The sequence below is a fragment of the Zea mays genome, chromosome 1 (genome assembly GCF_902167145.1).
Source record: "Zea mays cultivar B73 chromosome 1, Zm-B73-REFERENCE-NAM-5.0, whole genome shotgun sequence".
Taxonomy (NCBI): Eukaryota; Viridiplantae; Streptophyta; class Magnoliopsida; order Poales; family Poaceae; genus Zea; species Zea mays.
In genome coordinates, this window is record NC_050096.1 from 200,995,368 (window position 1) to 201,012,212 (window position 16,845).

Here is a 16,845-nt window from a genome sequence, read left to right on the forward strand (position 1 = left end):
GTTGCACAGGATTTTTAAAAACATAACAAAATAAAAGGAACTCTATATTTAAACGTCAACACCCATGCATTTTCCAACCCAGAACTCCATGTTCGTTCTTCCTAAACGAAACGAACTCCAAACCCGCGAGCTCTGAAGAAAGAGCTGAGTCTTGAAATACGGACTATTTCCGCCAAGATCATGCCGGCTCAGTTGGAAACGATTTTAATGAACATCTTACCTTGGATAGCATCAAACTCGACTGAGTACATTGGCTCCAGGAGGTTCACATCCCTAGACTTCTCGCGCTTGCACAGCTCCCTGAAGAAGACGACGCTCTCGTCCTTGTATTCCTGAACCGCAGGCGGAACCTTAGCCTTGCCCATGCCAGCGATTCTCCTCACGCGCTCCATTTCGCTACAGCAGACGACAGGATCAAAGGTCTGGAGACTGGCAAAAGCTACTACATGAATACTACTCGAAAGATGCCGAATTTGCCGGAGATTACAAGGCTCGCTGGCATTAACTGAAGAAAGGATACATTAATATAATAAATTATCAGCGAACACGGATGGATCGATCATCGATGCAACCAAGTTGAAAACGATTGACCGATTCAATGGGTTAACAGGCATTGCGTTGCTTTCTCATTGCCCTATAGCAGCGTAATGTCTTCTCTTTTTCGCCTCTTCTGCTTGTCTAGCCCTGGTGGCCCCCTATCTAGGCCATTTTGTGTTTTTTTTGCATAATATATTAAACAACATTATATATGCAATTAGGAGTTAAGTAGAACCTACACTTCCCATCTTGTTATATTCCATCAAATGCACAGGGTGTTAAAGACAAAATTCCCAATAACTATTTTCTGAACTCTCTTCCCAAGTATCACATTGTCACTAGCTTCCAAAGAATTCAGTTCTAGGGCATTTGGATGGATCCAACCTATGTTGGATACGTCCTCGGACTCGGTCAAGGAACCGAGCCAGGATCATCCACGCGCCTTGATTGGGGGCAAAAATCTTTCACGCTTGTGATCCTCGGATGTAGAGCAACTCCCGTAGTTCTCTAAAAAACTTCCTAAATCAATAATTTAGGTAGTTAACATGAAAACTATTCTCCAACAGTTCTCTAAATAAACTTTCAAAATTTAACAACCTGTCATCTAACCTCATTTTCTCTCTACATTTGGCAACCATTTAACAACTCCCTAAACAAAAATGTTGACTGCATTATATAGTTTTTGTGACTTATTTTTTATGTGGATAGATACAAAACAAAATTACAACCTATATTTAGAGAACTATTAGAGAACTCACATTTTTTTACTCTAAAAGTCATTTAACAACTTCTTAAATCTGTGATTTAGAGAGCTAAAATTTACATAACTATTGGAGTTGCTCTAAGGGCCATATAAAAATGAGGCATAGGATCTACACAAACCAACACTTTCGTATACTCTAGCCACCACACGAGAAAGGACTTGATCTACCCCTAGTGTCCTAGTGACCGAATGTTGCTAACCTCTCTATATATGGCACCAGTAGGTCGTAGCAGTTAAGAAGGCTTTTAGATATCTGTAAGGAATAAAATGTCTCATGCTTAATATAGAAGATCTAGTTCCCTTGAGATAATCAGTTATTCAGACGTTGACTAGGCAGATTATGTTGATAAAATAAAATCCACTTTTTGATATAGCTTCACATTTGTTGAGGGTCTGTTTTTGGAAAGGTTGCAAACATACGACAGTTGCATCATTGATTGTGGCAACATATGAGCCAACTCGGCAAACAATGTGCATAAAGAAATTTGTATCCAGATTAAGAATGATGGATACTAGTGACTAACGCGCGCCCAGCGCGCCATAATATGTATGACACGAAAAATATGATACAGAGAGGAAGGCAGACCTTGATGGCATATATATACAATGTTTAAAGCATTAAGCATTTAGTGTGATCCGAATATTAATTATACAATATTTATGCCTTTTGTAAAAAAAGGCAGTCATTCAAAAGGAAAATGAGGTAGCCATATGAACTGTTTGTGGCATGTCAGTACTACATTTATAAAGTTGCAAAAGGGTGGCTAGCTTGCACAGAATAAAGACAGTAGCCATTTTTGAATTAGTTCCATGTGGTTGCACATATCATTCTTGGTGGTGCCTTGGTCTTGTCTACTCTTTGATTGTCAGCGGTCCTTGTTTGTGCCTGTTGAATGAAAAATTTAGAGTTTTAATAAATCGTCTGATTATTACGTATTAACACATAAATATTTGTTTTGTGCTACAACACATAAAAACAGTTGGTATCGTTGATGTCTATGAGGTATTTGTTTAGAGGTTTACCTTTTTGGAGGAGATTGAAGATGAGGTTCGATCTCTTTGCCTTTATCAGTGGGGATTCCCTGCAATTATTAAAATAGAATTAGCGTAATATTTTGTTTGTTTAAGTTTGCTTTGGTTGATAACGAAGTGAAAGTTGCCTAGAGGGGGGGGTGAATAGGCAAGTTAAAACTTTTTCAACAAAAACTAGAAGCAAACTGGGTAAAACTGAATTGATCTCGAAATTCACCCAGTTAACTTTGGAAATGAGATGTTCTAAATGATCCACAGGGTTCAAAGTAGTAGATCAGAGAAGGGCACTTCTCAAAATCCACACACCAAAAAGATATAAACAATCTTCCACGGAATGGTGAGAGAACGAAGAACACTAACAAACACAATGAGCAAGAACACAAGATACACAAGATTTATCCCGAGGTTCAGTCACACCACAAAAGGTGCCCTACTTCCTCGTTGAGGCGCCCACAAAGAGCCGGGTCTCTTTCAACCCTAATCCTCCCTTTGCCGACCACAAAGGTCAAGCCCACACAATAATTTTTGCTCAAACGAGCGGGTAATACAAACTTTCTTGTGGTCTTCCACAAGATTTGGAGACTCACAAGAGACACCTAGTCGTCTAGGAGCTAGAAGCTCCAAGAGTAATGAATCCACAAAGAACTCGATGTAGTACCAAAGCTCGAATGAAGAAGAGCAAGAGAGATTTAGAGATGGAGCACAAAAACCGCAGCTCTCAAGCTCACTCAAAGATTCCTCTCCAAAGATTTGAAATGGGAGAGGCAAGAGATGTGTGTGAGGGAGAGGGAGGTGTTTCTTGGGTTAGAAATGGAGTTCAAATCATGCTCACTTCTTTGGGGAGAGAGGTAGGAGGTAGTATATATAGGTGGAGCTCAAAACTAGCCGTTTGGGCAGATTTTTCTGCCTGAGACCGGTTGAACCGCCCCCTAGGGCGGTTGAACCGCCCCTGGCAGGCCTGGCAGCCTGTCTGCCAGTCTGACTGGCACACTGACGCGCAGACTGACCTGCAGACTGGTCAAGTTGACCAAGACCGGTTGAACCGCCCAGGGGGGCGGTTGAACCGCCCCTGACAGCTCCTGGCGACCTATTTGCCAGTCTAACTGGCAGACTGCAGATCAGAGGTCAGAGGGGTCAGAGACCAGCTGAACTGCCCCTCAGGACCAGTTCAACCGGTCTTGACCAGTGAGTTTAGGAGAGAAAACCCCAGCTCAACTGCTCGGAGGCAAGTTCAGCTGGTGTATGGTCAAAGAGGTTCACAGATGAAGTTGAGTTCAGCTGAAGTTGAGAAAGCTCAACTCAGCTGAAGTTCAGCTCAGCTGAAAAGCTCAGCTGCAGCTGAAGAAGCTCAACTCAGCTGAAGTCAAGTTCAGCTGGAAAGCTCAGCTGCAGTTGAAGAAGTTCAACTGCTTTTCAGCAAGAACACTCTAGGTTTCTCAACCCTAACCACGGTCAACCATAGAACGTTGAAGAGATTTTTGCTTTTCAAAAATAGCTTTTGAATAGATAGGTTTGAGCTTTGGCAAACACCAACCTTCTTTTTGGATTCCTATACTCAAGTTAAATAAAATAAAATGAAGTAAACTCCTTGAGTCATTGGTGTCTCATGTGTGTTTTCTCCATGGCATTGCTTCATAAGGATCACAAACATCTTTGTCTCACCTTTTGAAGCAAACTCAAATCAAACCCTGTGACTTGTACCATATCACCTTATATGAGTTCAAATCATGGCTTCAAGTCACCTTACTGATGCATCAACATGTTATGACTCTTCATAGCTGATTAGTTCATCGACTTAGTGCAAGTACTCTCTTCTTCACCTTAGCCATGGTACCTCGGTCTACAAGCCGTCGCTTGGCCTTCACCTTCGCCTAGTTCCTCGAAGCCCTTTCCTTGCTATCTTCACCCTATCAAGCCATTCTTGAGTCACATCATATTGAGCATCCATTGAGAGAATCATTTCTTCAATATTGTGAACCTTGCTTGAATGTCTTCTAGATATAACTGTTAAGATTAATCAAGCTCTAGTTTGATTCTCATAGAAGCATATATGGAATGATAGTAATATGGTCAAGCCAATTCACGATTCCTCATATCTTATTCTCTTTGGCTTGACCAATCCTCTAAATCACTTTGTCCTCTATTCTGGTCATATGTATGTAGTGATTTCTCAGGTCTTGTCCATATATTCAAACCAATATAGAGATCATATTATATCCATTTGCATTGTCTCATTGGTTATATAACCTCGTGTTGAACCTTTGTTCACTGATCATTATACACTATTCAAGTATGTTCATCATACTGAATTTCCTGTTCAACACTTAGCAAACTCGTTAGACCTTTAAATGTGTTGTTATCCAAATCACCAAAACTCATAAAAGGGATGAATGCACTTTCAATCTCCCCCTTTTTGGTGATTGATGAGAACACATTTAAAGCTTACATAAGATTTGATAAATAAGATTTTAAATCCTATGATATAGTTTCCTCCCCCTAAATATGTGCATTTCAGAAAATAACACTTTTGTACTCAAATGCCAAAAGCACATATTTAGGTCAAAGTATGGAGACAACTTATATCATACTATTCATTGGGTGCAGTGTGTCATAAAATAAACGTGATGCTCATGACAAAGAATGCACTTACCAATTTTCTACATCTTATGTTTTTCTTATGATTCCCACTTTTGTTAATTATTTCTCCCCTTTTTAAAAGTCTTCTAACACTTAGTTACATAAGACTAAAGGTAAGCTTTAATACAAAATTTCTCCCCCTTTGTCATAAATCTCCAAAAAGGATACAAAGAATATAAAGGGTAGAAATTATGATTAAGCAAGATGGGAACACACTATTATGAAAAGGGTCCTTAGATGGCACAAAGGTAATGGAGAAGTGACATGAAATGATGTACCTTTGCATTTTTACCTTTTCAAGGGGAGTTCCAAACTTGTGTTGGGTTTACAATTCATTTGTAAGCTCTTGTTGGTATAGTTGTGACATAGGTCCAAGATATTAAATGAAGATTGTCATACTAAATCGAAGGTGACGCTTGATACCTGGAGTCTAGATGTCACCTAGCATTTTCTTATCATAACAAGAGGCAAGATGAAAATTGCACAAGTGTGGATTATACAACTAGTGATCATGTATGAAAAATATCAATTGAAAAACACCAATTGATACAATTTGATAGATAAACATATCACTAATTTCATATTACATTCAGTTCTCCTAAAATCTTATTGCACACATATATATGTATTCAATTGATACCTATTGAGAGTACTTATTTGCAACTTAAAATACCATTGGCATAAAAGGAGTATCAATTGAACATAATCATGCAACATAAGAAACATGTGCACTATTTAATCAATTAAGTTCTAGACAGGAGAATCTATAAGCTATGCTACTTCAGATATTTGTAATCCAAAAAGATGTGATACATATTTACCAATTTTAGATGACGTTGGAGTAGCATATACAAGAGAAACTCATTCTCTTATGAAATGTATAAAAGATACATTTATTGGAGCAAAGAATCTTTGATACCCATCAAATTTTCAGTGGAAGCGATTGTCTTTGCCTGAAGATTCCTTTCTAATTTGAGACTACACACATAATAGACTTGAAAATGAAGTTAGTCTCAAAGATTCAAATCATAGACTATTCTCCCCCTAAATGTGTGCATACAAGTGATGAATACTTGTTTAACTTATGCACTTCGACTTGTGAGGCTAGGGGATTAAGTCCTACAATTTGAACCTTGGTACAAATAAAGTACAAAAATGTGAAATTGTACCAATTGAAGGAATTGCTCATAATCCAAAAGGTATACTAATAGACATGATATGCAATATTTTAAGCCAAGATTCTTGAGAAGTTAGCATGTTTGACTCATACCTCACTAAGATGACTTAAGACAAACTTATGACATCACCACAAGAGGTATTAATCAAATATCTAGAGATTCTTTAATCGTCACCACAAGTGCAACCTTATGGCGTGACTTAAGATATTGCATATACATGCACACACTAGCATGTAAGAGCCTAGATACACAATTGTAATGCAATAGTTCATGGAGTGACACACCTTTGTTCTACGCCACATGGTCTCCATTATAATCATGAATTTCCATCTTAGCTTTTGATAGGCTTGACATTTCAAAGAGAAACTTATCCTCTTCAAACAATCAAGAGAAATTCTTCATTTCTATGGAACCATTCATCCTCATTTGATGTTCTCCAAGGTGTGAGACTACACAACATGAACTTGAAAGAATTCATTAGTCTCACAAGATATAGGCTAAACTCTCCCTCAATTTGTGCATGCAAGAGTACACAAAGTACAATTTTGCACATCAACAATACGAGGTTAAAGGAGATGTTTGCACTATATCTTAGTTTAACATAACATGCTTTACACAGATGATGAAAATTAAACCAATTGAAAGTTTAAGAACTGAAAGTATATCAATTGAAATCCTGAAGGGTAAAGCATGCTAATATGAACCTCAAACCTCATAATGAAGGATATCATATAAATATGTCACTGCATCTTCATTATTTGGTTGACAAAAAAAGGTGTAACTCCCTTCTTGAATCACTGTGATCTCTTTTCTCTTTACGATTTCATCCAACCAAGTGATCTTGAACTTCTTTCATCTTTTCTTGATTCGATCATATTTGATATGAGATCAATTGAAACTCAATGATTGAAACAACCAAGACTCTTATATCCGTAGATTCTGAATCCATCTTGAAAGCACTTGGAAGGACCTTATTGAAACACTTAGAAAAGAGAGCATTAGAAACACAAGGGAGGGTTTCATAAATGATGATCCTTATATACGGATGGCAAATGAATCATCATTATTGAAACCCAAAAGGATAGACTAAATTCTTTTAAATAAGTGCACACATATAGTTAATGTCAAAGTTATATGCACTATTGAACATTTTATATTGCGAGGAATTTAACCTACACTATGGTACATTCCACTAAGGATAAAATACTAAAACAACTAAAGGAGAGGAAGTTTTCATACCTTGACCTCTTATCAACTTCTTCTTACTTTAGTTGAATAGTATCCTTTAAGCTTGTGATCTGTCCAATTTAAAACAAGCACCTTCTCCTAACATAGATTTTCTATGGATAAACTCAACACAAGAGATGACATTAGTAGCACAAGCACTAGTTTCTTATTTAGCAACCCTTTATATGTGGAAGACAAGTGTGTTGCTAAAATAGAGAAACATCGTAATATGGACTAAATTTCCTTGAACCCTCATGCACAATATATTTTGAATGACATGGATAATATGCATGGTTATTCAATGAAGTCTAAAGGGATGACTTAATCCATATTATGGTGAGTGTCTAATATAGAAGAATCAAATCCAAATTAACTAGATAGAGAATACGTCACATAATTTTGGATTGTTGACCATATGATAATATTCATTTATCTTCCAATTGGACCTTTATTTCATAATCAATAATTGATGTATATCCTCAAGTGCTTCTTTTCCCTTAGTGGCTACACAAGTCACAAAAGAGATAAGATTTGAAAATAATATGCACTTGAGATTCAGTTGTTACCACGCTTGCTACTATCTCCAAATATGATTTATATATTCATTATCGAGCACCCAACTTGATCCATTGAAGGAGTGATCCTGCAAAACAAGTTTAAGCTTTGTATTTTGGTACCCAATTTTAATTGGGTCCTTTAAGATTAGTAGTAAGAGCCTTGGGTACCCACACATTCCTTACTGTGGCCTTTCTCTTTGTGTAGGCATCCACATATACTTGACAACCATCTTACATGGTTTCAAGTCAATATTTAATCACATAGATAAAAGCTAGAGTTAAGAATAGGAGCCTTTTCTCCTTTTCTTGATACATCATTGTATTGCCTTCTTAATGATGAACCTAGCTTGACCTTGGGTGCACCTAGCTTATTAAGGTTAATTGCACAAGCATTCATATCATAAAGACAAGTTATGCATGTAATTTACAACTTAGTGATCCAATTCAATGTGAAGCATATGGATACCGATTGAAGTAGATTCCTAAGATATCAAAATATGGGTTTCCAAAATTTAGAGAGTATGGATCACTAATTGTACCTTTTACAGTTTAAAAATCATATCCATGTTAGTGCATATGTATGAGATGAATATCAACAAAAAAGATTCTTATGCACTTTTAGATTTAACTATAAGGGAATTTTAAACTGCATCAAGAGTAGCTATTAAAAAAACAAAGATTACAATCCATATGAATGAGATACAAATTTACCATTTTGGATTGTCTTAGTATAGCTTACTCAAGGGAAACTTATTCTCTACGACACAAGATATAGAATGTTCTCCCACTAGATATGTGCATCAAGTATTTGAATGACTTACCACATGCACTTTCAATTCAGTTAAGAGTCTCATGAGGAGTACATTACATATCATGGTCAAGGCATGACAAATTTGCAATGAATTAACTTATGCCTAAGAATACTTACCACCATATAGAACGTACCATTTGTTATACCAATTTGATAGATCTTACTATCTGTGGTGGTGTCACCTTAGTATTCTTATTTTCATCATTTGTGGAGACTTCCTTCTTTGTTATCTCTTTTCCTTTTAAAACTAGTCGATAAAACACTTTGAAAAGAGGCATTAGTAGTACAAGGAAGTATTTAAGGAATGATGATATCTATATATGAATGGCAAACAAATCATCATTTATGAGGCATAAAGGCATAAATTAAATTCCTTTTAAATTAATGCACATGGATGAGTGAATTAATAATATGCACCAATTTACAAATTTAAGCCAAAAGGAATTTAACCTTCATATTGGCATTTCTTTCCATAAAATAGATTATTACCAATTGAAAGAATGCCACTTGAAAGGAACTATTATTGGTCACATACCAAATGAAACAATTTGTTCCATACCTTTGCCTTGAACATTCCTAATCTTCCTTTTAGGTGAAGATTAACCTTTAAAGCTTGTGATTTTACCAATTGAAAGAGCACAATCTCTACTTATGAATTTCCATTAAATATCTTAAAAGAGATTGTATTAGTAACACAAGCAATAGTTTCCTATTTACCAACCTCTAGTATATGAATGACAAGAAGGTTACTAAAACAAGGAAACCTCATGATATGAACTAAATTACCCTTACAAGCATCATGCATAACATAAATTATAAAAAAGATGAAAGTAGCATGATTATTTAATTAAGTTTACATGACAAGTTTAATTCATAGCATGGTGAGTGATTAATGAAGAAGACTCAAAACCAATTTAAACAAGAATGGATACATCACATAGTATTGGTTCGATCTTCTTTGAATGTTGAATGGCACACTCCATTTGGGAAACACATTCTCATGTTGTGAGACTACATAAACACTTAGATAGAAACATTAGTCTCACAACTCTAGTCATATAGAGAATTCCCCATTTGGTAAGTGCTATAAGAATTTGAATTTCTTACTTAGCACTCTATTCATTTAAGAACATGGGATAATACTCTTTATGTCTAGGTCATGGCAATAATATGATGATTAACTTGAAATATGCCACAAGATACATACAATCAATTTAAAGCATGTAGATTGTCACAATATAAAAATATGAACTTGCAATCTACCATATAATTAGATCCTTTCCAAAGCAAGGTAAAATCTTTTAAGTTCATTCTCAAGTGCTTCATTTTTCCTATGTGGCTACAAAAGACACAAAGGAATATACCAATTAAAAGCAATGTGCACTTAAGAATTAATTGTTACCATCCTTTGGATATCACTTGGTTGTAGGCCTTTTGCTTGATTCCTACAAAGGTTAATCCTTATTCCCTACAACACAAGTTCTTGCTAGAGAAGAATATGAAGTTAGTGATATAACAACTCAATTCATCTTTGGGTCAATCTTAAATGATAGACAATGTAAGATTGATAGCTTGAGATAAGAATTGAGTTAAACCGCTCAAGCACCCCAAAGCTTCATATCATCTCTGGGTACCTGCAAAACTTATTAAGTACATTTTGGTACCCATCTCATGATAGGTCCATCAAGGTTAGCCAATAAGGACTTAGGCACCCAAATAGCCTTGGTCCTAGAATGTGGTGAACTCATCACCTTTCTAGCACAAGAGTCAAATTTGGGTCTCCTAAGCATATTTGAATGTATTGACAAGTTAGGCTTAGGAGTTTTACCCTTTGGACAAACCTTGAATAGATGACCTTTTTCACGGCAATTGTAGCAAATGCGATGCTTGTCCTTGCAATGCATTTGCCTTTTGCTTTCATCCTTTTTGATGGTCATCTTTCTTGATCGTGCAAGGTCTTGATTCTTCATGTGGGGGCATGAATCAATTTCATGGCCCTTCTCCTTGCATCCATAGCATCTCCTATCGCTTCTCTTTGATCTTTCTTTGTTGAAGCACATAGGTACATTGTTAGAGCAAATCATATGAGCATTAATTTTCTCACCATGGATTTTGCTCATGCCCTTCTTGGAAAGCTTGGTATTCTTTTGAAGGGGTTTTGTGCATGCTACGGTTGTCCCCTTCTCAAGCTTTTTCACCACATTATCATGGTTATCTTGAGAAGGTTGAGCATGACACTTTCCCTTCAAACGAGTTAAGCTCCTTCTTAGCATTCCAACTTCTTCCTTGAGCTCTTTATTTTCTTGTGTGATAGAAATATCACTAATTCCTGAAATGTCTAGCTCAATGGAAGATTGGCTTTCTTGAGAGCAACATTTGTTAGCACATGGTAATATAGTTTCAATTTCAACACATGTGCACATGTGAGGTTGGTATGATTTCAAATTAGTTAACACAACCTCATGAGCCATTTCTAACATGATATGTGAATCCATAAATTTATTATGAGAGCACACAAGCATATCATGTTTTTCTTGCAAAGCTAGATTTTCAATATTTAGCCTTTCTATCGTGTTCTTGAACATAGCATTTTTATTTTCTAATTGAGCAATATATGATGAATGATTAACAACTTTAATTTGCTCAATTGAAATGTCTTCATACCTTTGGACCAAATCATCATGAGAGCACTTTAGCTTCTCATGCTCTTTGGTCAACTTCTCTAAGCCTTCAATTTTTCTGATGAGGAAGTCTTCTTGCTTATGAAGCATTTCTTTTTGTTCTTCCGCTCTTTTCATGAGTTTAAGCAAGCTCATCCGATGTTTCTTGCTTAGCTGAGCGAAGAATTGTTGAAGATCATCCTCATCTTCACTATCACTTTCTTGCTCCTCCTAATCCTCACTTTCGCTTTCACTGTCACTCCCATTAGCAATAAAGCACATATGAGAAGTGGATTTGAAAGACGAACCTTGTGAAGAGGTGGATTCGTCGTTTGGTCTCCATCGATCATTTTCTTCTTCTTCAATCTTGTTCTTCGCCTCATCTTCCTTCATTTTGAGGAACATCCTTTCGGCGATTTTCATGGCAAGATCTATTGCCCTAGGATCAACATCTGCACCAAAATATAAAGTCGAGGCAACCTCAACTTTTTCAAGCTTAGAAGCATTTTCGTTTCTTAGTCTCCCCAACATGATCTTTCCTCACGCGGTTAAGCGTTAGAACGAGGATTAGGCTCTGATACCAATTGAAAGTTGCCTAGAGGGGGGGTGAATAGGCAAGTTAAAACTTTTTCAACAAAAACTAGAAGCAAACTGGGTAAAACTGAATTGATCTCGAAATTCACCCAGTTAACTTTGGAAATGAGATGTTCTAAATGATCCACAGGGTTCAAAGTAGTAGATCAGAGAAGGGCACTTCTCAAAATCCACACACCAAAAAGATATAAACAATCTTCCACGGAATGGTGAGAGAACGAAGAACACTAACAAACACAATGAGCAAGAACACAAGATACACAAGATTTATCCCGAGGTTCGGTCACACCACAAAAGGTGCCCTACTTCCTCGTTGAGGCGCCCACAAAGAGCCGGGTCTCTTTCAACCCTAATCCTCCCTTTGCCGACCACAAAGGTCAAGCCCACACAATAATTTTTGCTCAAACGAGCGGGTAATACAAACTTTCTTGTGGTCTTCCACAAGATTTGGAGACTCACAAGAGACACCTAGTCGTCTAGGAGCTAGAAGCTCCAAGAGTAATGAATCCACAAAGAACTCGATGTAGTACCAAAGCTCGAATGAAGAAGAGCAAGAGAGATTTAGAGATGGAGCACAAAAACCGCAGCTCTCAAGCTCACTCAAAGATTCCTCTCCAAAGATTTGAAATGGGAGAGGCAAGAGATGTGTGTGAGGGAGAGGGAGGTGTTTCTTGGGTTAGAAATGGAGTTCAAATCGTGCTCACTTCTTTGGGGAGAGAGGTAGGAGGTAGTATATATAGGTGGAGCTCAAAACTAGCCGTTTGGGCAGATTTTTCTGCCTGAGACCGGTTGAACCGCCCCCTAGGGCGGTTGAACCGCCCCTGGCAGGCCTGGCAGCCTATCTGCCAGTCTGACTGGCTGACTGACGCGCAGACTGACCTGCAGACTGGTCAAGTTGACCAAGACCGGTTGAACCGCCCAGGGGGGCGGTTGAACCGCCCCTGACAGCTCCTGGCGACCTATTTGCCAGTCTGACTGGCAGACTGCAGATCAGAGGTCAGAGGGGTCAGAGACCAGCTGAACTGCCCCTCAGGACCGGTTCAACCGGTCTTGACCAGTGAGTTTAGGAGAGAAAACCCCAGCTCAACTGCTCGGAGGCAAGTTCAGCTGGTGTATGGTCAAAGAGGTTCACAGATGAAGTTGAGTTCAGCTGAAGTTGAGAAAGCTCAACTCAGCTGAAGTTCAGCTCAGCTGAAAAGCTCAGCTGCAGCTGAAGAAGCTCAACTCAGCTGAAGTCAAGTTCAGCTGGAAAGCTCAGCTGCAGTTGAAGAAGTTCAACTGCTTTTCAGCAAGAACACTCTAGGTTTCTCAACCCTAACCACGGTCAACCATAGAACGTTGAAGAGATTTTTGCTTTTCAAAAATAGCTTTTGAATAGAGAGGTTTGAGCTTTGGCAAACACCAACCTTCTTTTTGGATCCCCCTTTATAGTACGACGATTCCTATACTCAAGTTAAATAAAATAAAATGAAGTAAACTCCTTGAGTCATTGGTGTCTCATGTGTGTTTTCTCCATGGCATTGCTTCATAAGGATCACAAACATCTTTGTCTCACCTTTTGAAGCAAACTCAAATCAAACCCTGTGACTTGTACCATATCACCTTATATGAGTTCAAATCATGGCTTCAAGTCACCTTACTGATGCATCAACATGTTATGACTCTTCATAGCTGATTAGTTCATCGACTTAGTGCAAGTACTCTCTTCTTCACCTTAGCCATGGTACCTCGGTCTACAAGCCGTCGCTTGGCCTTCACCTTCGCCTAGTTCCTCGAAGCCCTTTCCTTGCTATCTTCACCCTATCAAGCCATTCTTGAGTCACATCATATTGAGCATCCATTGAGAGAATCATTTCTTCAATATTGTGAACCTTGCTTGAATGTCTTCTAGATATAACTGTTAAGATTAATCAAGCTCTAGTTTGATTCTCGTAGAAGCATATATGGACTGATAGTAATATGGTCAAGCCAATTCACGATTCCTCATATCTTATTCTCTTTGGCTTGACCAATCCTCTAAATCACTTTGTCCTCTATTCTGGTCATATGTATGTAGTGATTTCTCAGGTCTTGTCCATATATTCAAACCAATATAGAGATCATATTATATCCATTTGCATTGTCTCATTGGTTATATAACCTCGTGTTGAACCTTTGTTCACTGATCATTATACACTATTCAAGTATGTTCATCATACTGAATTTCCTATTCAACACTTAGCAAACTCGTTAGACCTTTAAATGTGTTGTTATCCAAATCACCAAAACTCACAAAAGGGATGAATGCACTTTCACGAAGTTACCTTATCTGCATTAGTTCCTTGTGCTACATCCAAGACTTGAGACCTGCAGATGGAATACGTTAATTTTTGTTGTTGTGTGGATACACTAAGAAACTTAGTATGCCTTTTAAAAGTTTGGGTATTTAAATTTAAAGATAGTAACAAGTACCCTATGATGTCTTCGTCCTGTGTTGAATATGTGAGTTTTTTGCCAACCTAAAATGTAAGATAAATACAAATATGTGTCAAATTTATTGAATTTGTTATATATACCAATATAAGAAATATGGAGAAATAGCTTACATCTTTGAATACTTTTGTTGATAACCTTTCCATAGCAGTAGAAGGTGATTCTTCTAACAATTTGAGTGTAGCTTCTTTGTTTGGTGTTGATGGACCTTGATCTATGGTGTTTTGAATTCCTGATGGTAGAGAGTGTTGTCTTCCATGTACAACAACTATAGAATTTATTTGTAACACAGTGGGTTGCTTCTCTCGTTGAGCGAATGTTTGGTTTGATGCTGTAACACGAAATGTAAACTTTAAGGATACTATTTGTGCTAGATCTGGAGGTATTGGTACTGCTTCAGTGGCTTGTTTCAGAACTGTTTCACATGGTCTGCCAACTATATGTCGTGCTACAGTATCAAAGCAAAACATTTGCGCTGTTGCTGTTGCATCTGATCCCATGAATGTTAATTTATATCTGCAATGTTATTATATAATTAAAACACATTAGTTCTTATTTGTTACCATGAGTAGCAATATAATTGAATTTAGAACCTGCTAATGGTTCTACAAGGAATGAAGAAGAAGAGTAAGAGAGAGAAAAGAGTAATTTTAGGTAGTGTGTTAGTAGAGGGTATTAGAATAATGAGGGAAGTTTACCTTAGTGTGTACGCTTCTGATTTACAGTAGGATCAATAGTAACCAACATCTTGTGGTCTACATGCTCGACTGCATTTGGTGCAAGCTGGAAACCACCAACGATTTGTTGTAGGTACTTCTATGATTGTAACTGTGCATTCATATCCTTGTTTCTATAAAATCGTCAGTACATAAATATAGCAAAAATATATTTAATTGTTAATTGTAATGGTTGGTAAAAATATGTTTTTATGGTCATACCGGAAATGCATATGGATCCAACGTAAGAAGCTCATGCAAGGTTTTGTGTTCTACATGTGTTTCTTTTGCAACAGATAGTTGTTGTTCCTGCTCTGATGGTATTTGTAGTTTTATTTTTTGAGATCCAAACCTGTACAGAAATATATTTGCAAGTATTGATAATATCTGAGTGAGTATATGTTAGCTTAAAAGGGTGTATAAAAGCGAAATAATGTAGTGAATTATTTATTTGTAGAAAGGACATACCTTTGATAATACGGAGCGGCTTCCTTAATATCAGGATTGAAATACCATCTACATGTTGTTCCACCATTTAAGTATGCACCTATTGTTTTTTGATGGTAAAAAAATTTAAATTAGTTTTTTAAAATTTGATTGAATTTGTCTTGCTATGTTAACAGGGAAATGTGAAAACAAAATGTTTATATTATTTGTATGTACCTTGGAAATTTTTGGCTAAACAACCTACAAAGAGTGTGACGATTGGCTTTTGCTCTAGAGGATTGTAAACATCATCTAATTTAAAAGCTTTAGCTCGTTCTGCCCATAGGGTTAGTCTCATTGTGACATCACTGCACATTATAATTATATGGTGAATTTAAAAAAATGCAAATTTTATCTAAAAATGTGTTACATAAAAGTAAATGTTTCATACTTGATATCTTTTATGATGATCTCTTTTATGACATTTGAGCTTTCCTGGGTCTGTGTCCGAACTGGTTTTAATGCACTCACTTGAGTGATAACTCCGAGCACATCTAATACATCATATAATAGTAACAGAAGTGTTGATATTGGAAAAAGACATAAAACAGGTCAATATAACATCCGACAAAAATAATTTGTAAATAATTTTGATGTGATGAACTTACCAAGGAAGTATTCATTCTTTTGAATATAGGATTCGATTTGATGCAATGGAGTCAGATGATAGACATATCTAGGAAATGTTGACGGAGAATCAAGTGATGCCTTAATAATTGTGTGATATGTGAAGTGGATCATTTTGTCTATATGAACAGGTTTGAACATTTGTCTTGCTGAAGATATTGTGAATCTACTGATCTCATATATTTCATTTTCTTTGATGATAGATCCTTTCTCTTCAGCTAGATTTCCTGGGATTTCAGCACTTATACCATTACCCTGTACAATAGAGATAAAAAATGTTATAAATGTAAGAACTACTAAGCAATTGTCTATTTAAAATGTTTAATATAATAGGTCTATTTTTTACCTCTTTGTCTATCAACACAAGATCGATGTGATGTATAGGTCCATTGTCCATTGCGCCACGAAAAATCCATTTTCTCGAGACATACACTTTTATAACAGCATGTCTATTTTGTGGTACTAAATCTGGGATAAGCGTGAACTCCATGTCTGTTAATGTAATTATATGTTAGATTTTTAATGAATATGATGAGTATTTCGAAAAA

At 36.8% G+C, this 16,845-nt stretch overlaps 2 pseudogenes across 2 annotated transcripts; both read right to left on the reverse strand.

The window, feature by feature from the left end:
* Positions 1–1,988: 1,988 nt before the first annotated feature.
* On the reverse strand, positions 1,989–14,345 carry LOC103643086 (replication factor a superfamily protein pseudogene; annotated as a pseudogene). The gene is made up of 3 exons (XR_002266804.1): positions 14,300–14,345; positions 2,324–2,382; positions 1,989–2,186 (listed from the first exon to the last, which is right to left on the reverse strand). The product of XR_002266804.1 is annotated as a replication factor a superfamily protein pseudogene (transcript).
* Positions 14,346–15,167: 822 nt separating this feature from the next.
* Positions 15,168–16,694, reverse strand: LOC103645189 (replication factor a superfamily protein pseudogene; annotated as a pseudogene). The gene is made up of 7 exons (NR_163420.1): positions 16,644–16,694; positions 16,279–16,552; positions 16,062–16,164; positions 15,848–15,978; positions 15,653–15,731; positions 15,407–15,536; positions 15,168–15,251 (listed from the first exon to the last, which is right to left on the reverse strand). The product of NR_163420.1 is annotated as a replication factor a superfamily protein pseudogene (transcript).
* Positions 16,695–16,845: the final 151 nt, after the last annotated feature.